This window comes from Struthio camelus, chromosome 1, assembly GCF_040807025.1.
Source record: "Struthio camelus isolate bStrCam1 chromosome 1, bStrCam1.hap1, whole genome shotgun sequence".
In the NCBI taxonomy this organism is placed as follows: Eukaryota; Metazoa; Chordata; class Aves; order Struthioniformes; family Struthionidae; genus Struthio; species Struthio camelus.
Genome location: NC_090942.1, coordinates 145,376,772 through 145,401,341, shown reverse-complemented (window position 1 = coordinate 145,401,341; position 24,570 = coordinate 145,376,772).

The following is a 24,570-nucleotide window of genomic DNA, read 5'->3' as shown; positions in this document are numbered from 1 at the left end:
ACTTTAAACTGGGATACTGGCATTGTCAGCAAATGGAAATTGAACCAAGTGAGTACACCAGGATTTTAAAATTAATATGTCACTAACTATATGTATTTGTTTCACTAATTTTGAATTCTCATTCCTGTAAACATTTATGATACATTTGTATAGCATATGGTAAGTTGCAGTTATAATTACCAGGTAGATCATAAACAGTTAGAAGCAAATTATGCAGCAACAAAACCAAATGATGCCATAATTCCAGTACTTTTCTTGTTTTCAAAGCATTGTAATTAAATGCTTTATCCTTGATAGTTTATAATTTTGTGGTCAACATCCGAAAATCTTTGGTGCAGAAGGCTCTTTGAGCTGTCCACTTACACTGTTAGTAATTACATAAAATCTAAGTATTTTAACGTTGGTTCTTATCCGTGCCATGAAAACAAACAAATAAACAAAGAGAAAAAAAAAATCAAATGCTTTTTTTGAAGCTTTCAAGTACGATAGTATAGCTGGTAAATGAATACCTGAGTTTTTGAATTTTTATTATATGTATGTCTTAAAGAATCACAGTATAATCTACGCAATAATGACTGGATGAAGAGTCTCCTTACTTTCCCGTGCAGTTTCCTGTTATCTTCAGTATTGACATGATAAGAAAGAACATCTAGAGATAGGATGAAGCGTCACAACTAATCTCATTAAGTGGAAAGGGTGTAGTAGGGCATAGAAATGATAAAACATCACCTATTTATCCCATCAAAAGGGTACCAGCACAGGTAAATGAGAAATATGAAGACTAGTATTTCAAGAAAGAGACTAGCATAAATATCCCTCACAAGAAATATAGGTAAAAACTCCTGTCTTCACCAAATCCACACCTATATTTATATAGGTGTTCACCTATACAAATAGTCAGCTTCATGTTGCTCCTGTACTGGGGTAGCATAATAATGCATTACTCCTCACCCTGGTTGAGTTCCAAGTGTCCAGTTCAGTCTTTTAGGGATAATATCAGATGCAAGAGTAGCTATAAAATATTTGATGAACATAAACACACAGAGAAATTTAATTTTCTTTGTTAAAAGACTGTATATAAGGTGTATATAGGTGTTTATATGGCATATATATCAGCAAACCCCTGGCTAGTAGAGCAAGAATGGTATTGTCATAATGTGAACATTGTAGACTTCCAGAAGAAAAATGTTCCTGCCAAATGAGGATAAAATTTCTGTTCAAAAATGACAGTTTAGGTCAATTAAAATGGTTTTATTTCATTAAGTTTGAAATATTTCAGCCTCAACTTTTTATATTATGTCTATCTTTGAATTATCTTTTAACAAAAAATTTCTTAAAACTATTTTAATATGTGGAAATTAAATATTTTGACAGTTTTAGAATGTTTTTCAGTTGTATTTCACATTCTAGTACTGAAAGACGCATTAAAATGAATACTTTATGCAGAAATGTATAGGTTTTGTAAATCAGAACTTTTCACCAAAGTGCAACAACTTTAACAAGTCTCTTATCAGTTTTACTAGATGTAAATACTGTAATACACAGTTAGGAATGGTCCAATAAAATCAAAATCAGCAACAACAGGGTTTTTGATATTTCTGATTCTTGTTCTTTATGTGAGGAAAGTACTCTCTGGTTCCTTCAGTGAAGAAATCTGCAGTGAAATAAAACAGCAATTCCCACTGAGTTCGCAATCCAGTAATACCGGGAGCTATAGTGTTATAACTAAGCTAAAGGAGCTTCCGTGCCAGCTGCTTATTTCCACTTCTTCAGACTCGGATATAATTGTCCCTGGCACTGCATTGTTAATCCAGCCAGGGGACTGACCTGAGTAAAAGATAATCCTGCAAACAGCTTTTAACAATTCCCCAAACCAATTCCTTGTAAGGCTTTACAAGAAATTGTGTCTGTACACCTGAGATGTACTGTGCTGGGGCAGGAGGAAAAAGAAGAGCAGGGAATTGAACAGAAAGTGAGTATTGCCATTAAAATGCCAGTGTAGCCACTTGAGTTGAGGGTCAACATACAAAGAGAGTCTTGAATTAGTTGCTTTGCATGCATGTAGGTAGAATCAGAAAGATATATCAAAGCTGAATCTTTCAACCAAGGGATTTTTACGACAGTAGCCTACACAAAAAATGGAATAATAGTCTCTGGAGCAGTGGCTTACCCTTCCAAATGAAGCTTCAAACAACTTAGCTGACAATTGCTGTGGAATAGAATTCAAGGTTCATTTCACAAGAATTTCTAATGCCTGCAATATTTGCCCATCTATTCACATACTTAATTTAAGATATAAAAGAATGGTTTATATATGTTTGTACCCAGCTACAACAACTATAGATTTATTATTACAATCATATCAATTTTCACAATTTTTGCTGGGGGAAAAGATGTGACTTTCAAAAACTTGAGATATTTGCATTGGCATAAAAAAAGTGAGAAAGTCATGAATAGTCATATATGCTTGTTTTGAGAGAAAAGTGACAGTTACACCCCTTTCAGAAAGACCATATCTTTCTTCACACTTCAAGAATAATTTATTTTTCAATTTACAATTTTCTTTTTAAGGCATACATGCAAAATCCTCCGGATGCACAAAAAGTAGGCAGAAATGTAAATCTAAACTGAAATTCAGAATCACTACTACTGATCCAAATCCGTGTCAAAATGTAACTTTCTCAAAATTTTAAATATTCTCGTCAGACTTGTGAAAGTGTCATGGAATTTAAATCATAGTACTATCAAATTTCTTTGTAGGCCTTTATGGTCATGGATTTCAAAACTCTATGTGTCAATTTTCTCATTATGCTTACTTTTCACTAGTGATGTACAGCATGAGAGAAATAATTGCTCATACGGTTAAGGCACTTCTATTTCACCTATGATCTTTCAGCAATAATTTTGCAGGATGGAGTTTGCTGAGATCTTCATAAGATGGAGTTGCTTTGCAGAGCTCGATCCTATGAAAAGAGGCAGGTCCCCTCTCTCCTTCCTCATTTTTCCCTGTCTTGATCTTGACCACATAATCCTACTCTTTCTGCAGAGTCACACCTGGCTCTCATGAGATACTGCTGTGAGTTGTTTTAATCACAATCCTTACAGAAAGCTAACTAAGCAAGCAAACAAACAAAAAACCAAAAAAAAAACCAACCCTAAAATAAGACAGTTTTCATGAGTTAGTGAACTGTATTTCCTCATGCAATGAGTCAGCACAAAGGGGAAGACAGATCTATGGCAAAGAAATAGAAGTAGAAAGAAGAAAGATCTAGAAAGGCAGGAAGAAGAGCAAGGAGAGATAAATAGACTTCTTATTTTGGAAGCAGCAAGCCATCAAATCAGCTCAGTCACTCATGCAACTGTAGCCTCTTCAGTTTTCGTCCAAGCCTTAAGATCTAAAAGAGATTTTATACTTTATATTCTCATCTCATAGTTTTCAGGAGAAGTTTTTCAAATACTTAACCATGTACAGAGTAGAAAAATATGTGATGATAATTTTTCACAAGAACTTTCTCGAATACACATAGTAGTGACTCAGCTCTTCCTAGCTCTTTACGTATGGATCCTTTTAGAAACAGCAGGAAGAACTTACAGTAAGGTTAAGTGAACAGGGTGATACTGAACTCTCTGACAAGCGCCAGCACAACTGCCATATTGTTTTAAATGCTAGTTATTAAGGTGTGCTGATTTTGAGCAATATTTGTAAGGGAGCTAGTACCCATTGAGTTATTCTTAATCTTGGTCGTGACTAGTATACAAAAATCCCACCTACCCAAATATCTGTTTTATAAAAGACATTTCACAAGTGTAAATGTTTATTGAATAGCTTTTGTCAAAAACTTAGCAAAGTTTTATGGAATAAATTGACCTGGTGCTTTGCTTGTGGAAATCATCACTGAAGTAGTTTAAAGGCCTGTGGAAACCGAGAAACAGCCTTGAAAGTGCTCTTCACTTAAGAGAGTAAGCAATTATCACACCTATCTACACTACCCTAGAAGTTTCAGTCAAACAGTATATTCTTTTAATCTTATCTATATTTTATAAATAATTGAGCTAGCAGTTCACAGGAGTAGGAACATGTCATCTGACTTACTTTAAAGGTCTACATTAGGAAAAGAAAAATTCTACTTTAAGAGAGCCCCATTTTCTACCTTTACTCCAGAAATAGTATAAGCTATCTAGCTCAGAAGTACACATCTGCACTGCAATGGAAATCTACATTTGATTGTACAAATCAAGTGCGGGAGGCCTAAGAGAATTAGATTGTCTAAACTGACCTTTCTATATGTCACAATGGGAATCTATGTTCTTCATACTGGCGTAGTGATAAAACTGCCAGGATTCCAGGATTACTTGTGAACTTTTTCTGGTCCATCTTTGCTTTCTTTTACTTTTCTTGCCCACCCCCGACCAACTTCCCAATAGAAAGTACAATTGATCTTTTCCTTGTGGAGGAATTAAGTAGTGTTTGGAGAAAAGAACTAGTAGATGCAACAGGAAAAGTTCTTTGCTTTGTTTTTACCTTTAGCTCTGTATCAGGTCAAATACGAACTCTCAAAGGTGTTATGTTTCCTACTTCCTACTTTCTATCTGTTTTTTTCTGGCTTATATTTTTCACACAATGAAAGAAAATTCACATTGTTTTTCTTATCATTCTATTAAACAGATAGCCCTGAAATAATTATTGATTTCTCTGTAGGTACTGATACTTTAACAGGTAGAAAAGCATCATATAAGGAGACCTGATAGAATATAATTTAGTGCCCATGAGAATAAATGGAAAGTCATATTTCTGAATCAGGAACATAGCGCATTTTATAAAGTTTCTGAAGATGTAAAGTGATGCAGGTGTAAAACACTAACTATTTTTAAAATCTGCCAGTATGGTCGAACGTTTGAGTGCTGAATTTATATAGAGACACTGAGAATACTTATAGTCAAACAAAAAAACAAATTGTTAGTCATGGTTTTTGAAGAACATAAAATCTGCACTTTCAGAAATAGATGTATATCATTCATTAGCTTAAGGCTCCTAAACCCACCTCTTTTTTGATCAGCTTTTTATACTATTATAATATAGTGTAGTCGGGTAATGTATCTATAGGTGTAAATATTTTCCATATAAGGAAGTGACCATAAAATGGAAAAACTTATAAATAAATGCAGTCTTTAGTGCTAAGTAGTTGCCTCAATTATAGCAAATTTTAACCGCTACTTGGGAGAAATTGATGACATATGAATGTCAATGACATATTAATGAATTAAATTGGCTTATCTTGTTTTTTAATGATCGAATGCTCTCACACTATTTGCTTCTGATAAGAAAAGTGTCATGAAAATTCGATAAAAAATAAGGAAATTGGAAAATGGGGAATTATGCTATCCTACTTCTTGGTATTTACCTTGCAACTGGTTGATCTCCCCAAACTCTGACTGTTAAATGTTTAGACTGAGCTACTGATCTAAATTTTATGTGTGAGAGGCACCTTCTATAGGCACATTATTCCACCTTACGGTAGTTAGCTAAGGTAAATGGGATGTAATACTCACTTGTAGATAAGACGTATCCTCTGAAAAGACCTGTCTATATATTCTTACTGCTCAGGAAAGCTGGACCTTCACCCTACACTTTTAGTCAAATCACAGAATCATAAAATGATTGAAGTTGGAAGGGACCTCTGGAGATCATCTAGTCCAACCTCCCTCCTCAAGCAGGGACCTCTAGAGCATATTGCCCAGGATCACATCCAGACGGGTTTTGAATATCTCCAGGGAAGGAGACTCCACTACCTCTCTGGGCAACCTGGTCCAGTGCTCTGTCACCCTCACAGTCAAGAAGTTTTTTCTCAGGTTCAGGTGGAACTTCCTGTGGTTCAGTTTGTGCCCGTTGCCTCTTGTCCTGTTGCTGGGCACCACGGAGAAGAGGCTGGCCTCATCCTCTTGACACTCCCCCTTCAGGTACTTGTACACATTTATGAGATCCCCTCTCAATCTTCTCTTCTCCAGACTGAACAGGCCCAGCTCTTGCAGTCTTTCTTCATAGGAGAGGTGCTCCAGTCCCCTCATCATCTTGGTAGCCCTCCGCTGGACTCTCTGCAGTAGTGCCACGTCTCTCTTGTCCTGGGGAGCCCAGAACTGGACACAGTACTCCAGGTGAGGCCTCCCCAGGGCTGAGGAGAGGGGCAGGAGCACCTCCCTCCACCTGCTGGCAACACTCTGCCTAATGCACCCCAGGAGACCATTGGCCTTCTTGGCCACAAGGCCACATTGCTGGCTCATGTTTAACTTGCTGTCCACCAGCACTCCCAAGTCCTTCTCTGCAGACCTACTTTCCAGCAGGTCAACCCCCAGCCTGTACTGGTGCATGTGGTTATTCCTCCCTAGATGCAGGACCCTGCACTTGCCTTTGTGGAACTCCATGAGGTTCCTCTCCGCCCACCTCTCCAGCCTCTCCAGGGACCTCTGAAGGGCAGCACAATCTTCTGGTGTGTCAGCCACTCCTCCCATTTTCGTATCATCAGCAAACATGCTGAGGGTGCACTCTGTCCCTTCCTCCAGGTCACTGATGAATAAATACATTGAACAAGACTGGAATATGTTTTTGGAATTAAATTTATTTTGAAGAATCTAGTCTCGCTTTTTTTTTTTGTAGTTAAGGGTAGGCACTATTTTAATCCAAATTCCCCTTCCAAAACTGAGGGACTCTCTTTTGTTTCTCCTAACTGATTTCCTTTTCTTTTCTTTGTCAGGATAATATTATCATTAATTATCCTTATTTCAGAGTCTTACCAGGACCTTCTTTTTACCCATCATTTATAATTAGAACATTTTACAAGAGACTTCTTGGGGAGTAATAACTCCAGTTTTATATAACGGAGTATTGACAGTAGGAGCTACCTGAAACCACTAATTGCTCTCTGGGTCTAAAGGCAGCAGGTCCTTACAAAAATCAACTCTTTATTCAGTCACGTAGCCAGCAGCCCAAATAAATGAAGACTAATATTAATCACAAAGCATGGCTGTCTCCTATTTTTCACAGCTCTCTAAGGCTAAACTGATTGAGAATGAATCATGTGGCAAACAGGGTGGAGGCAGTGCAAGGACAGGTGTAGAACTGGAACGTAGTCAGTGAAAAGTGTGACTGATATTTAGTTAGATTAAAAAAGCCATAAATACAACCTCACTACAGCAGCTGTATTGTAAACATATGAAAATTTCCTAGTTGGGGTACCATCTTCTTATTTACCCCGTAACAGATACTATGGAAAATCTATTCCAACACCACCAGTGTCTTTCCAGTTTCTAACTACTACCTTCCTGTGGCTGGTTAGCAAGATCTATATTGATCTCTCATATTATCTTGCACCATTTACCTTACCACTTTTGCAGCTTATTGAGATATATTTTATTTCATAAAACATTAATAACAATGATGATGATGATGAAGAAGAATTTCTGCCATTCCAGCCTACTTTTTCCTCCTACTTGACTTTTCAGTGAAGTCATAATGATTAATATGTGACGATGCCTCCCTTCCAATAGCAGCAGCTTGTGCTTTCATAAACAAAGGATTTTGAACTAATTGAAGATGAAAGCAGGTGGAAAAGTTGACTCAGGAGGCGGAAAGCTTCTACTTGATCACAAAGGCATTGAGTACTTTTTTCCTTGAATGTATGTCTTGCATTCCTGCAATCAAGGTTTTAAGAACGTATCTACGTACCTACGACCCAGCAAAAGGGTAAATTCTGCAGAATTTATAATAATTACAACTGTTTTATACATTACATCCTGAATGTAATGTATAGAGACAAATTTAAAGAGAGATGAACTAAAATAAAAAATGAGGGGTTGACTTTGCATTAATTATTTGGACTACACATTCACCAATAGCACATTTTCTTACATTTCTAACAATTCCTGTTCAAGTATCATTAAAAAAAAGATATGGATACAGTAGAAGAGTGTGATTATTACTCTCTGGAGAAAACTTTCTAATTTTCTGATATTCTGATTGGACTATGAACCATTTCAGTAGAATAGGAAATAACACAGAAAGTGTAAAAATATGCAAGCTTTAGAAAATTTGAAATTGCCCAAAAATAGTCTCTTCAATGATAAATTATTTTAGATTAAATCGATGGAAAGATTACGTTTTTTAACAATAAAAGAAAAATAAAATCAAAGTGCATTTGTGATGTCAGGCTAACATCGCATGATCTCTTTGTGAGATAAATGATACCTGAGAAGGCTAGACTATTCTTTAGAAAAGCATGAAAAGAGAGACATAGAAGAGTATTCTTTTACATTCTGTCTGCCCTGTATCCTTACAATCCATTGCTTGCATTACATGCCTATCATTTTGAAGAATAAGTCTCAGGCAGTCAGTTCCGAAACTGTACTGAACTCCTACTGAAGCGGAAGTAAAAAAGAAACACAGTATTTAAAATAACCAGCTATCTTTGAAGTTACTGTAAAGAAGTAGTAGACAACTACAGAAAAGAACAAAATAACTTGTTTTTTTTTTTTATGCGTGAAAGGAAAAATGCTATTATAATCACTAGAAGCCTTTGGCTAGATATCTCAGTAACTGAAGAAAAAGCAATTCTGCCCCAAAGAACCAGGAAAGCAGTGAGTGTGAAGCGCTACCTCCTAATTGTTGAATATGGAGATGAAGAGAACTGCTCGGTATGAGATAAGCAGCCAAGTTTGCGCATGACTATTTAGACTGCAAGCATTTCACAGGAGTCCTTTTGACTCTTATGACGAGTAAGAGCATAACAATCAAAGGAGCTGTTTGAAAGTGCCACTTTGAGTATTTATTGAGAAATGACAATAACAATAGCAAATAGAGGAACACATACCTCAGCAGTGACAGAAAGCATATTACTGTAGTTGAAGGTAGTAAGGTAAGAGAAGGAAAAAACATATGATAAAAATAATGCAAAGAGGTTTAGACAGTAATGTTTAACTGAGCATGAGTTTGCATTAAATCCTTCAGACTAGACCTCAACTAAAAGTATTTGGAGGTGTTGTGAAAATACTCCCTTTGATTTCAAAGAGCTTTGGATTAGGTCCATAGAGTCTTTATGTTGGTCTTTGTGCACCTGTTGAATTAACAACAACAGTTGGCAGATCAGCTCAGGCAATACGTAACATAATTGAACTTAGAACTATTTTTATTAATAAAAGATTGAAGAAAATGAAACTACTTGTTCAGTCATTGCAAGCTACTGTTATCTGCAAGCACAGAAACAAAATAAATTTAAGATGAATTTTAATCCTATCGTTTGTGATGAGTAACATTTCACTTTGTATGTGGTATAAGATTTCGGTAGTAATTGGTGGAAAGCATGGTAATCACTGCAAGTACATAAGAAAATGGCCCAGAATAGATAACAAACAATTGCATATATATTTCCCCGGTACTGGAATTTGCCAGTGGTTATGCTACATAAAGCTGCATTTATTCTCATTAGACAATAGAATAGAAAACAGATTAAATTAAAGAAACAGTTTTGTTTTAGTTGAATTTGGAATCCAGCTTAGAGTGAAAATGTCAGAAAATTTGCAGCTGAAGCTAAAATCTCGGCCTTAGCCTCAAGCTACGGTATTACTATACAAAACAGACTACATTAATATAACATTTTCACAGCACCCTGTGGGCATGTTACAGTTTCAAAGCCTTAATTCAAAGAAGTATTCATGAAGAACTGCGTGGCAGTTCAAGAATTCAGAGTTAAATGAAGAAATAATCTTGCAAAACATTGTGCCTGCATGGAAATCCACTGTCTGTACTGAGACCCACCTTGTGATCTCAAGTTCACCAATACGAACGTATCTCATAAAATTAGCAATGACTTGAAGATTAGGAGATTGCAACCTGATTTCTACAAACTGTTTCTAATATATTTCAGGTAGTATACATATAGCTATAGAAAAAAGTAATGCTTAGGTTATGGCAGATAAATTGGTTGCTTATAAGGTTGGATTAGAGTTCAATGCCCTGTAATACTGAGGAAAGAAAAAAGAGAGAGGGGAAGGCACTGAAATAGTGCTATATGAAGACTAATATCAATTAATATCTTTCAGTAGAAAAGATAATGGCAAGAATATTCCAATATATTTACAAAATGTTATTTTACAAGAAATGTCACATTCCACAGTTATGTCTCACAGCACCTGGTAGTGTGGTATTTTTTTACATGAGATTATAGTTACAAAGATTACAATTATAAAGGCTATCCAATAAATCTTTTAGCCTGTTGTTAAATCTAAAGAAATGAAATATATCTGGCTACACAGCTACACATGGATATTCACATATGCACATACACACATATATATCTCACGTTAAAAAAATCAGAAGGTACACTTCAGAGTTTAAACAATTAATAATATTAAACCAAAATATTCCCATTTACTTTTGATAAATCTAGAACTGTTACGCATGAAAGTTGTATCTACTAAAAAGTACACGTTGGAAAAAAAACTATTATGCAATGAAAGCTTTGAAATGCTGAAAAAAATCTGTATTATATTTCTTCTTGAAAATTACATTGGACTAAATCATCAACATATCAGAAAATATAGATTTCCACTCTTTTATGTGTCTTTTTCATTTCTATAAGCTACATTAATTTCTCTGTTTAGAGACTGGACTGTAAAATAGTCTAATACTCAAAAGTAGTCTGATACCTATTGATAGTCTATATTTCCCTATAAGCTGCATATGAAATCTAACAGTGTTCCTTTTTTAATAGCTCTTATTTTAATCTGGGATTTATATCAAACAGCTTCTATAGTTTTCGTAGTCTGCAGCACACTATTGCCAGTCTCTATTTTAAAGCAATTCTGCCTCATAAAGTCATTCACAAGCAATTTGCTTGTGATAGGCAAACATAATCATTAACACTCTGAAGCCACTGTGACCTAGGTCAGACCTGGTAAAAACAGCTGCTTCTTAATGATATCCAATTTCCTTGAAAATCCTGTTCAGAGCAATTCATAAATTACAGGTTGCTACCAGGCCACGGCAAATCTCCTTTTCAATCATAGCCCTATGGAGATTGTTTGCAAGAGTATTATACAACCATCTGAAGCGTCAGGTTTTGCCAACTGGAGCATTAAAAACTCATTTATACATGCTTACAGCTAGCTTCTGTCAAAGGTCCATGAAACGGGAAGCAGAAATGTAACACTCCCATCGTTTTTTCAAGTCACCTTTGACACTTGCACAGTTCAAATGAAACAAGAAACCAGCTGCCTCTCAACCACTGGTAAATAGTCCAGGAAGGCGTTTTAGGTGCCTACACAGAGCGATTTAATTACGCTCTTGGGTATCCATCCTGCCCAACCTTGCGTTGCCACTCCAGAGAGGTGCAGGTCTCCCATAGTTCCTGTATCACCTTTGCCAGCCCTGTGCAGGTCTTGGATGCTTTGTGTCATTGAATACAGCACTAAATAACTGTGTTTATGCACCTGCACCTCAATTTCTCTTCCATTGTATCCTCAGAACAATTTTTTTTTCCTTCATTTACTAATGATACATAGATATGCTATGCATCTAGAATATTATTCATAAGCCAAAAATCTGATTTTCCCTCTATTTAACGAATGTATAGAAAACTCCTATAGTAAACCAAAGAGCTGAAATATGAGAATAATACTACATAAAAAGAATGTGGAAGCCAGGGCCAAATTTCTGGCTGTGTCACCTGAGAAAATGTTAGGAGGCACCAGGCATATCAGACAATGGTATAACTTCTGCATTCTAGTGCATGCTTATCCCCAAGTAAAATCATGTGCTCAAGCACTCCTAGGAAACTATAACTGCACATTACTCCTAGATTGACCAAATAATATAAGAAGAGTCATAAAAATTGCCTGGATTCTTACTGCATTGTTAAATGCACAGAGGAAAATAAAACAAAAAGTAAATCAAAACAAGTTTTTAAATATATGCAAAATTGTTTCACATTTCATCAGTAAAGAATTAAATCAGACTGCAATGCCTTTTATTGGTCTGCTCAGTATTAAACTATCTATTTAGTACTGCTTATGGATACATCACCATGTCTGTGATTGAAAGCCTTCGAGATACAAAGCATTTAGATATGATCCTGCAATCTTTGTCTACTTTTCTCAAGCTTTGTTTCCTGATCTTAGCCAAGAAATCCCATTAACCTCAATGTTAGCAGACTTTTTAAAAGCAAAGCTACACTTTTAGCAGTCCTTGACTTTATTTCTGTCTACAATAGAAAACAGTGTTTAAGCACTTTAAATCAATCTTTATTTCTGAAACTGGAAGGTGCAGTAGTGCATGTCATTACGTTAATTACAATACAGTATAATCGGGCTAGTTACATGCTAATAATTGACATTTCTGTCGTTAATGATAGGATTATAGTTTTTTTTCTGCATTTTTTATAAGTTAAAAGATATAAAAAATAAAAGTTAATTTTTATATTTTTTATATCTTAATCTTTTATAAAAGTTAAACTTTTTATAAGTTAATTTTTTTTTTTTATGTTAAGACTTACTTTTAAGACCTCTTCACTTTTTGAATTAAGCAGTCTGTACTGAGAGTGTAAATTATGTAAGTTTCCAATCATGGAATTTATGGAAACAAATATCTCAGTGCTTTTTCATGCTGCTCACACAGTTAAACCCATAATTGTTGGTCAGCGTATTCATGGAGGCTGATTTAAAAAAGAATGAACAAAGAAGATCTGTTGTCAATGGATCAGTATAGTTTTTATTAGAATACATTATAATGCATTTATAAAAGAATAAGTTGAAATAGGCTTCAGAAAAGTTGAGAGAACCTAACAGGTAAGAATATGGAAAGTTAATTCGGAATTTATTGTTAAAACTTTGCTGACCGGGTTAAAAAAAACAAAGAAAAAGTTTGGGCAAGTTGCAACGTGTTTTGATTAATTAGATAAAGGTTAAAGAAGTTTTACTTTATTTCTTTATATCATTGATAACATTTCTTCCTTAATAACTTAAAAAAAAAAAGTTTCCATTTAATTCAGCTGTTCATCACTTATTGACAAAAGACTATAGCTAAATTAAGGCATCTAAAATTTAGTGCATCATATCTTGGCAATGGAGGCATACTGAAAATATTTGACCTCTGTTCAACCTATCATCTACTGAATTCACCCCATTTAGTGAAATGACTTATACAATTGAATTCACACTAAAAAGCAAGTTACATAGGATATTTATGAGTAATCAAACACTTAGCCTGTAGTTCTGTGTCTTATCTGTCACAGTTTGAAAGCTCAGATAACCTTGAGCATATGAAATGTCACCAGACATCAGCCATTAGTCAACTGAATAGCACCGTGATACACAGGCACCTTTACTGTACACCTAAATTTACATGTCTCACTGCGAGGATGAATATCAATTCAGAAAGTTGCAGTGTTAGCAAAGGATGTAAGTCAGCTCAGTAAATGGACCCACAATTAATGTGAAGTATTCTGATATGATTAATTTGCCAAATCATAGAAAATGCCATTCCTATTCCATCAATATATTCTAGTCCTATATTTTTTAACAGCTCTGAATTTATCCTTAATATCCTTTCTTCAACAGTTTTCTTTCCTTCAGTTTTCTTTATTTGTTGCCACTCACTCTTTCTTTTTCTTTTCTAATATTTAGTTCCTTTCTTCCTAATTAAACCCAAGTGACAAAAGAGTCAGAAAAATAACATAATATTGTGTGATATCTGGTTGTCTGGTTGTCCTGACCTCATGTTTTGCCTCATTTATTTGGTTTGTAACTCACTCATGGTGAGAATCAATTCTGATCCTGTCTACACAGTGTTGCTTCGTTCCTAGGCACTCTCTAAATTTGCATAGCTATTATTAGTATAAATAGCATATGGCAATATTTAGAATTATTTAAGGTACTATATAGAGTTAATAGAAATTTTATGTAATGCTTTTAAAGAATATAAAATATCTTATTTGCTGTTTTATTAGCTATATTTCATACGTGTTCATTTTGTCTTAAATATGTGTTCATAAGCAGGTTCTGTAAGTTGATATTAAACAATATGTAGATGCCAAAAGTAAAACATACAATAAATCAGTTATAAAATATATTGACCAGAAAAGCACTATTTTGATTTTCTTATTTGCTTTGAATTCTAGTGCACCAACAGGTTTTGACTTATGAACCATAATTCACATAACAGGTATATTTCATCAATTCGTTTACCAGGCTAATTTATTTCTAAAATTTTAAGTAAATATTAACAATGACAGTTACTCACTAGTGCAATGAAAAGTGTTTATTTTTTAAATAAGATAGCTTTTTTCCTACTCCTAGACTCAGATGAGAACTGAAAACTAATTTCTATTTTCATTCAAATGATTCAGATTTTATTCTTCAATAGTGATGCTAGTTTTCCTCTTGTTCAATTGCTCTTTATTTACTTCAATGCAATCTATAATGCAGCTTTTGTTACTTATCTGCTATCTCCTTCGTCAAACTTTTTGGTAAGTTCAGCTTTTTTGATCAAAGTCTGTATAGAATTTCTAAGTTTAGATAACAATGAGAAAGAATGTTTTGGTCCACAGAGATATTTAGGTGGCATTAAAGAATCTAGCTATCATTTTCAGTGCTTATTTTCAGCATTTGGATTCTAGCAGATATCTAAGTTTTTGTGTTTAGTTCCCAAAGCTGCATGTTTAAAGATCTTAGGAACATCCACCATACCATGACTATGTAAATGCCTAAAACTAACAGAGGCTTATGTTCCACTCAGACTTGCAGTATAAATATTTCTTGTTCTAAGTTGCATCAGACTTGATCTTGTTGGCAGATATCCTTCTACCTCTCAAATTTCACTAGATGTTCGTTTTTGCCAAATGAATTGAGCCCTACATGCCTTCTTATGGAGGACGTGAGCTATTTTCTAGATTCCATTGACTCTATGGACTATATAATCATTGTCTATAGTAAGAGATTAAACAGTTAACTGACATACATCATCTACTTTTTTTTTAATCCATTAGTCCTTGGCAAAAGTGAAGTCCAAATAATGTATAGCAGAGGTGATTATAAATTCACTTAATGAAATCAGCAGCTATCCAGGTGGTCCTAAACTATTTAAAGACCCTGAAGGACACTGATCTCTTAGGTGACTTTCACCAGAGTAAACTAGTGTAAACCCCACATTCCATGGTAACACGTGTCTTAGAAAAATATATTGGGTTATGATACTGATTCTGTTTCCTCTCCTTGCTACCTGTTCCCACATCTATGGTTTGGTTTGGTTTGGTTTGGTTTAGCTCTCATATTGTGGTTTTATTCCTCTCTGTGGTGTTTGTAGAACTCTTTGTGAGGTGATGATATGAAATAAATTGGGGAATTAATCTAAGTGAAAATAATCCAGCAGGTTCCCTCTCCCCCCACCATGCCCCCGTTTCACTGATTTAGACTGTAGTACTGCACCACAAAAAAAGTTGAAACAGAACAATGAGATGCTGCACAAAAGCTGGGATGTTAAGAGTGGATTGGATAGCTGAAACTTGGACTGTTTAAGCTGGCAGTGACCCTGAGAAAATGCATAGGATAAGTAGAGATGAGACAAAATTTTGATCCTAAAGGAAAATTAACAAGGAAAACCAAACTGTACCCAGAAAATAAGCTAATGGAATTGACTCCTCTTACAACCTGTAGAGGTGGAACACTCTCCTTTTCTGTAACTCTTCCAACTGTCAAGAGTAATATCAAATTAGAACCTCTACACAACCTTTATCAGGACAGCCTGAGGTACAAAATATAAGATGCTACACTTTAGCTGAAACATAAAATGCTTAAAGGATATAGGTAATGTTAGAATGGATGATTATTTTTTGCACTGCATAGGTGACAGCAGAATGGATAATAAAAATGTAAAGCAAAAAGCTAAAGAGCAGTTCAGGTTGAGCACACACAGTGAGATGGAATGTCATAGAATAGACATAAATAATAGGAGAAGAATAATAGGCTTTCATGAGGGTCCTGCTGAGCACAAAGATGAAATAGAGATGCTGAAGTCACTTAAGAAAGCAGAGATTCTTACCCTGTGATTTAGCTTTTCTGATGATTTCCTACCAAATCTTGAATCTCACAGGGGGAAACATTTGGAAGCTGTCAGACCTTCGGCACCCCACAAAGTGATGACGGCCCCTCATCAACCTACAAGTACGATCGACAAGTTTACAAACTGGAGGGAATGAATTAGCAAACCTAAAACACACAGTTTTCAGTTCTAAACTTCAACCATTGGTCAGTATGTAAGTATCATCTTGGGATGGTATCTTCTAAATCAGCACAGGATCTTTTTTAAGGAAATCTTTATTTCTGGTGGTCATTTCAGATGAATTGTACTTAAAGGCTGCTGCAAATTAAAAAGCATAGCTATAACAATTGCTGCATAGACAAAGAGAGAATCAGATAAATGTCAAAATTTAAACATGAAAATAAAATAGTTTACATATATATATGCTGAAAAACACAATACATTTTAAAAATCTCTTTTTCTCTTTTTACCTATATGACAGACATAAACACGACCTATAACATGCATTCTGTACAAATCCTTAATTACATCTGTATAAGAAAATAAGCATCCTTTAAATATATTTCGATTTCTCTAATTTCAGGACTATAACGTTTCTCTTGAAAGGCTATTTCTTCCAATACTACCCAGTAAATGTAAAGAGCGAGGTTAAACTGAGTGATTTGAGGCAGGCAGAGATCCACATCAGACCATTCTGTTCCTGCTAAATGAATCCGGTGGTGTTCAGCAAGCTTTGTTTTTGAAACAGACTGTTTCAGTCTGGGAGGTGGAATCAGAGAACAGTTCAGACATTTTCTTTTAGTGATAACGATACCAAAGAAAGAAAGCCAATGACAATTAAAATGTAGATTTGCATATAAGATTTTGTCCACCCCAAGCCGAAACACCAAAGTGACTGCTGAGGTTTTGTATAAGTGGCCTTATCAAGAAGGGATTTGGGGCTCAGCAGAAGTCTTACAAGGTTATTAAGATAGACATCTGCCACTGTTTGGAAGAAATAATCTTGAAAATGTTCACAACATCGTCGAGGTTTTATAGCCTCTGGCACACATCAGGAATGCTTTAAGCACTCTCATTCCATGAACTATGATATTTTCTGTAAGGAAAAATGGTATTTAATAAATAAACATTATTCCAGAATGATGACAAATATGAACATTTTATGGAAAAAGAATAAATATACAAATGTATACAGCTGACTTTGTCTAGTTTAGATAAATGGTAGTGAATATTCGGATCACCTAAGTGTAAGACTGAGAAATCCTTAGAAGTATATGAATTACTGGGCCACATAACATCACTCTAACATTTTATAAGTGATATTGAGGTATTTCTTTTTCAAGTTCCTTGAATCTCTACACAACTGGGACATTGTTTACGTGTCAAAAGCAGTGCTTCAGTTGCAGTTCCTTAGACTGGGAGGAGGTTAGGATGTGTCTTTGCCATGGGCTCCCTGATGTTTCAGCTATGTTGGATACCTGGTTCTAGGTAAAGGGTGGAAAAGAACAAGTGAAATAAGGCACTTGGCTTTCCTGGCTACTGGAGGTAGTTCTGATGTTTGCAATTTGTGAGTTCCTGTGACCAAATTAGATTAGATCACTGTCCTTATTTAGCACTGGCAGCATATTCATGACTACTTGTGGGCCAGGATACTGTGCTCTAATTAGAATTCTCCCTAATGAAGGAGACCTAGGTTAAAAAAAAAAAAAAAAAAGATAAAAGATAACTCTTCCGCCACAGAAGCTTAAATTATCTGTTCAAATCAACCAAATTCTGAATGCATATTCAAGTGTGTGAGTTTCAGTCTTCATTTACTCATTTATCAATATATTTTAAAAACAAGATATCTGGATTACTTTCTTTTAATTGAAAATAAAGAAAATCAAGCAAACAAAATCGTTTGTTCAAATCACCATTCTGCCAGGAGAAGGCTTGTTATTGGTAGTAAAAAATAAACAGGTACACAGAAGCCTTCCCCCAATTTAGCTAGAAAATAAACAATCGATGATACTGTCCTTGGTTTTAATTGGATATTTTTAAATAATTAATTATCTATAGCTAATTACCATAGTAATTACCCATATATACAGAACTGTTCTTCTAATTGCTAGCTTTATGGACTATCTACTCATCCTGCCTCTAGCTGTTCTGTTGTGGTATCTCAGTGTTATCACTAATTCCATAATTATCTGAGTGTTTTCTTGAGACCATCTTGTTACATGAGTATAATATGTATCTGTTTTCCTTTATTTTCAGATTGGGTTGCTTTTTGGCTTATTTCACATTTTCTCTTTTCTTTTTTTCTTTTCATCAGATTTCAGGAGATACATTGGAAATACAGCACACTAAAGGCTGGCAAAGGAAAAGAAATAGAACTTTCTCTACGTTTCCATCTCTGTGCTTAAAAATTTGTGGTAAGAGAATCAAAAGAATTTTTACAAGATCATAATCAGCAATGCTGAGGAAGGAACTTGTGTTCACAGACCTAGGCAGGTCAGAACCATTATCAGTTTTTTCAAGCACTGTAACGATATGAACAGATGCCTCTTAATTTGTGTAGATATCCTCCCTTTTTTTGTGAACTGTAAGTGAATTGTAAATGAGTTGTTTATTAACCTATCTGAAGAAAAGTAGTTCAGAGCAGCTGCCTGCAGAAGACAAGATGTAGAAGCTGAATCCCAGAAGTTCATGGAAGAGGTATAATTTTAACAGTTTTTTTTTTATTGTTAACAGGTTCACAAATCCAAATTTAACAATGACTTAACCTTTCCAGCACACTATACTTCATAACAACCTGAGAAAGTTACCTGCTCACATATGACAGCCAGGGTTTTGTAGTAACTTAAGCCTCTCCTAAAACATGATAACAAGGACATGCAGGGTCACTGGACTACACTTGATTATCTCTTGACTGTAGAAGGAGCTGCCAAATATCTTGGAGATATAGGAGGTGGGAGGAATAAAGTAATGTCTAACACAGCTGCTACTGAAATTGGTAGTGGAACAGGAAGAAGCTGCTGCTTGCTCCCTGCTGTTTTCATTCTACTTCTTTCTTTAATATTCGGGTGGAACTCAGCTCTGCTGGAAGAAAGGGTGGGATAAAGGGGTGTCTATTAACTTCTAATTGTCATTGCTGGAGCTCCTAAGTGCCAGGGACTCCATTGTGCTCAGCACTACATAGAAGTATACTACAAGATGGTGGCTGCCTCAAAGAGTTTTATTGCCTCAGCTCTAGGACAAAACAAGTAGGGGATGGACAAAAGTGTATGACCTTATTTTAACATAATTGGCTTTGTGCAGTTTCTGGGTGTAATGAACCATGAAAAGTGATCAGCACATGCTGCATTCCTGATTGTCATGGAGAAGGAGTTAGACATCATTGCTGGGATGTCTATTCCATATTGTCTTTGACAGCAGATTGATGAACGTATTGTGGCGACGGAATGGCTTCCTTGTGTTTTATCTGACCAATAGCCCCGCTCCCCAGCCCTCTTCTGCACCTGCCACCACCTTGGTCTCCCACATAAATATATAATATCACCCCTGCAGTGTGGGGTAGATCCACCTGCAGGTGGATGGGATGTGGGAACAGAAAGTGGCTCTTCCGCCCCATATTTCTATGTCAGTTTTTCTCCTTTGTAGAATCAGTGAATAAGCTCACTGCTGTCAGGTATAACTATGTCCTGAGAAGGGCCAAATTTACATTATTTTGCTTTTGCTCTGAGGAAGATGTGAGGTTTCTTATCCTTGGGTGTGGACTAGTTTTGATCATAGCGGTAACGTGGTCTCTTAGCTAATTAGCCTTTCCCTCAGTGAATTAACCATAGGCAATGCTGCAGTGATTTATTGCAGGTTTTTAACCCAAAGTTAGTTCATTCTCAATGTAGCTACATAAGCATGATGTTATACCTTGGCTATTTAGACCAGCTTAGTTATCTTTGTACCACAGTTCATCATATAGGGTACACATATGCTCCACTTCTGTCTTCCCATATGAGGAGTGAAATCGTGCCTGATTTTCTTTAGTAAAAGCGTCACATTTTCTGCTTGTAACTAAAATCTCTCCCAAGATGTTCAGATTATTTTGAACTGCTCTGCGCAGAGAATTTGTCATTTTCCAGCGCTGACAAATTTCCTGTTACAAATGGTCTTTGTGTTTTGCATTTTTGAGTGACTATTAAACGCTGACATTCGTTCTGGATTGTAGTGTAAACTGAACATTATAAAGCTGTATCTGCACCATTATTTTAGTTTGAAACTGTAGTTTGATTTTAACACAAATCTACCCATGGTTTCCAGTTACTATGCATAGGTTTAATTTGCAGAGTGGTGCTGGTTCAAATAAATTATAATCCTTTTCAGTGGAAATTAAAGATGTAATTCCATGCTAGGTGCATTCCAAAGGTGTTCCAGCCTCCTACAGGTATAAAAGTTTGAACCAGTGATCAGCCTGTCAGAAAGTGTTGACTTGCATTTAATGTGGTGTTCATTTCAGTCTGACTGAAATCCTCCAATCTATAAATGATGAAGGTGTAGGAGTGTTAGCTCCAGCTGTTCTGATCAGTATATCCACTGTGCTGAATTACCTGCTGCTGTAGACACTGCCTGAAAAAAAGTTACAGCTTACCTTATGCAATCGTATCACAGAATCACAGAATGGTTGAGGCTAGAAGACACCTCCAGGAACTGTCTAGTCCAACTCCCTCTACTCGAAGCAGGATCAGCTGGAACAGGTTGCTCAGGACTGTGTCCAGTCAGGTGTTGAACACCTCCAAGGACAGAGACTCCACAGCTTCTCTGGGCAACTGGTTCCAGTGTTCAATCACCCTCACAGTAAATTTTTTCTTATGTTCAAATGGAACTTCTTGTGTTTCAGTTTATGCTCACTGTTTTTTTGTCCATTCACTGGGCATCACTGAGAAGATTTTGGCTCCATTTTCTTTACTGTCTCACATTTATGCACGTGGATAAGATGCCTCCCTGAGCCTTCTCTTCTCCAGAAGAGATTGTGATCCTGTTGTGAACCCTATATGCTTCAGTAGATGAGCTGTGATGATAAGATGCATTGTTCTGCATCTGGATGCATTGTCCACCCGAACCTTATCTGTCCACTGTATGTACTCTTACAAGAACTGTAAGCTTAGTTTGTGATAAGAATGCTAGGATGCATCACCAAAGGGCTCTTCAAATCTAAGTACTCATTTCACTGATTAAAATCGGTGAATTTACTGTGAGACAGGCTCTATAAAAGCCCAGAAGAGCAAGCTGCTGATGAACCTTACCACAGATAGGAATTCCACGTGGCTTGCTACAGTCCTGCAATGTCCATCTAATGCTATATCAGCTTGAGGTTCCCACTATTAGAAGGTATGCAATTGCTATTACTTTTTCTATAACTATGTTAATAAATAACTATCTGTCTTAAAGATGTCTATGCTTTTCTTATTGGCATCAGAAAAAGAACTGGCACACCCTAGTGCAAAACAGGCCCCCAGTGTGTAATGGTGCATAGGGTTATACCTCTCCAACTGTAAGACTTTGCATTGTACTTTTCAAACATCATTGCAATCATTACTGTTTCCTTGTAAAATTAAGCCCAAATGCTGATGTTTTCTAGTAATTTTTAAAATGGTCAGTGTTAAGTGTCTTTATTTACCTCTTTTCTTTACTTGTTTCTGTTCTTGTTGTTATTAGATTCTAGGGTTTTTATTTATTCATTATGCTGTAAACTGTAAAACTTACCATACTGATTATGCAAAATGTTTTTTTTTTCTGTTCACTGTTTCAAACACAGAAATTATCAATGCCTACTGTTCTAATTGTAAAATATTTGTTCGGCAATATCACTTCACTATTATGGAATGTGAATATACATTTTTTAGGTATTAAAAAATAGTCCATCTTTTTTCCTTTGTAGAAATCTTTATAAAACACAGTTTATGTTTTATCTATATTTTAGAGTATATTTCCTAGAATTACAGTTATTTGTTAGGGGAAAAAATATATACAACATGGCCACTTTAATCCTATTTCTTTTACACTGTCCCAAATAACATGTATACATATTTAACAGTCTTATTATGCACTGTTTACAAGCCTGGCACCTAAAAAGAGTAGATTATTTCTTTGGCTTAGACATAGGAAGAGCTTTTCCTGTTCCTTTTCAACACAGATTAATGCAGGAGTCCTATGTGCTTCATTTCTGCTGGTTTTTGCTGTCTTTCCTGAGGGTTGCTCTTTTATTCCTAAGGGAAAGGTGGAATTGCTGGCAACAGTTTTTCTTTTCTTATCTTGACCTGGTAGCTGACTGGCTTCTGTGATGTTGCCAGGTGCTTTTCATCCCCGCTCCTGCTGTGTGAGCAAAGCTGAGCCTTCGTAGCAGTGTTTCTCTTCAGTCAGTTGCTTCTGTTCTTTCACCAGAGTGAGAATAATTACTTCACTGGGATACTGTTAGCTCTGACTGGAGTCAAGAAGAGCTAATAGGACCTTTAACAGCTAATAGAAGCCCAGCTTTGGTTAGGTACGACATTAGTTCCTTTTGGTAAATAGAACTGATTCTTACTTTTTTTTCTCTTTTCTTTTAATTTCATTTTTTGCCTTTACTATTGAACTTGTTTATAGATAAGACTATCTTATATCATTTCTTCATTGCTCCTGACTGGCGCGAATATATACATCACATTTTTCTTCCACAATTAAAATAAATATATGAACAGATAAGTAGTAATCCCCATTCTCTCAAAAAAGTAAAATGAAAAATATGTATTTGTTTCTCCCATAGTCCATCACATTATTCTCAGACATAAAGGTGGACCAAAATCAAATAATTAGACAATGGCACAGTCAGAAAAACACATATAAGGCTTATTATCCCAATTATTTCTGTTTCCAAGACACAGTTTACCTTACTTATAGGAATTATGCTTTTTGCATAATTGCATTTTCTGTTTGGATTAACATATTGGAAAGTGTTAATAATTTTACTCTGCCATTAAATCAATTAAAAGCTAATGATGTATGTATAGATACATATACAGATACAAATCAATATATATGTGTATATATGTATCTGAACATATTGTATAAACTGATGTATATAAGAGTATATGCATGTGTATATGGATATGCCCACCCATAGGTAAACAGATTAAGCAGGAAACATTTCCAGCAAAATCCAGAGTTACAAAGTTATCAGTGAAAGTAAAATCACAGCTAGAGAATGGATTTATGAAATCAGGTAAACACTATATTATTTTTAAACTCTTTTTTAGCTATAACTGGAGTGCCAGCTGCCCGTGTTCATACACAAAAGAGGAAGAAAAACCCCAGAGAAATATTTACAAGCAATAAAACAACTTGTGGGTGTCATAATCCAGAAACAAATATTCTAACACCTTCCAAGGCATCCGTCTCCTGTGTCAAGTTCCTAATTTCCATCTCCTCTTGAAAGCATTAATGTGTGATATTACTTTCCTCTTGTCACCAGAAGAAATATCTGGATGTTGGCTCAGACTCACTTCACATGCAATTAGCAAGTGCTTCAGCTTTTTTAATCAGAGTGAACTGATTGACACAGAAACACACTGTGCCTGAAAGTGGTGCAACAGCACAGAAGTGCTTCTTTGGTGTTAATATCTTTGCTGCCTCATTGCATTTTCTCTTCTTAATTCTTCCTTTTTCTCTTTAAGTCATTAAAAAGCTTTTTCTCTTCCTCAGTATAGGAATTATTTGGAAGATATTCATAGCAAATTGTCTACTAGATATCTATGAGACACGTCCCTAACAGTGGCTTTTCCAATTAAATCATTTATTTCTGTATGTGAAAAAACAATTTCCTTTCTCATTTCATTCTCCTTTTCTGCTAAGCTTCATTATGCTCTCATACGGCAAACTTTTCTTCCTGGTACATGTGACCCTGATGTAATAGCTGTTTAACACAGTGTAATGGCAAACTACAGATTACCACTGAAAGCTTAGATGTTTGATAATGAACCAAATACTTGTGCTCATATATCTATGAAGGATGAAAATGTTATAAAGAAGGATGATTTAAAAGTTTTTGTTTTAGTTTGCAGCAGCATATACATAGGATAAATATTAAAGTATCCAGATAAAACTTCAGTGAGAATTAGCAATACTGGAAAAAAGAAGGAAGAAAAACACCTAAATAAATAAATATGAATCATGCATACGACCATAACAAATGTAAGTAGAATTTACTGGATTACTGTAAGCAAATAGAGTGGAAAACATATTTTGAGGGGAAATATTTCTACAGAATCACAGAATAGCTGTGGTTGGAAGGGGTCTCTGGAGATCATCTAGTCCAAACCCCCTGCTCAAAGCAAGGTCAGCTAAGAGTAGGTTATTCTGGATCCCACCCGTTTGGGTTTTGAATATCTCTAAGGACAGAAACTCAATGACCTCCCTGGACAACCTCTACCAGTGTTTGACCACCCTCACAGTAATAAGCATTTTCTTATGATTAA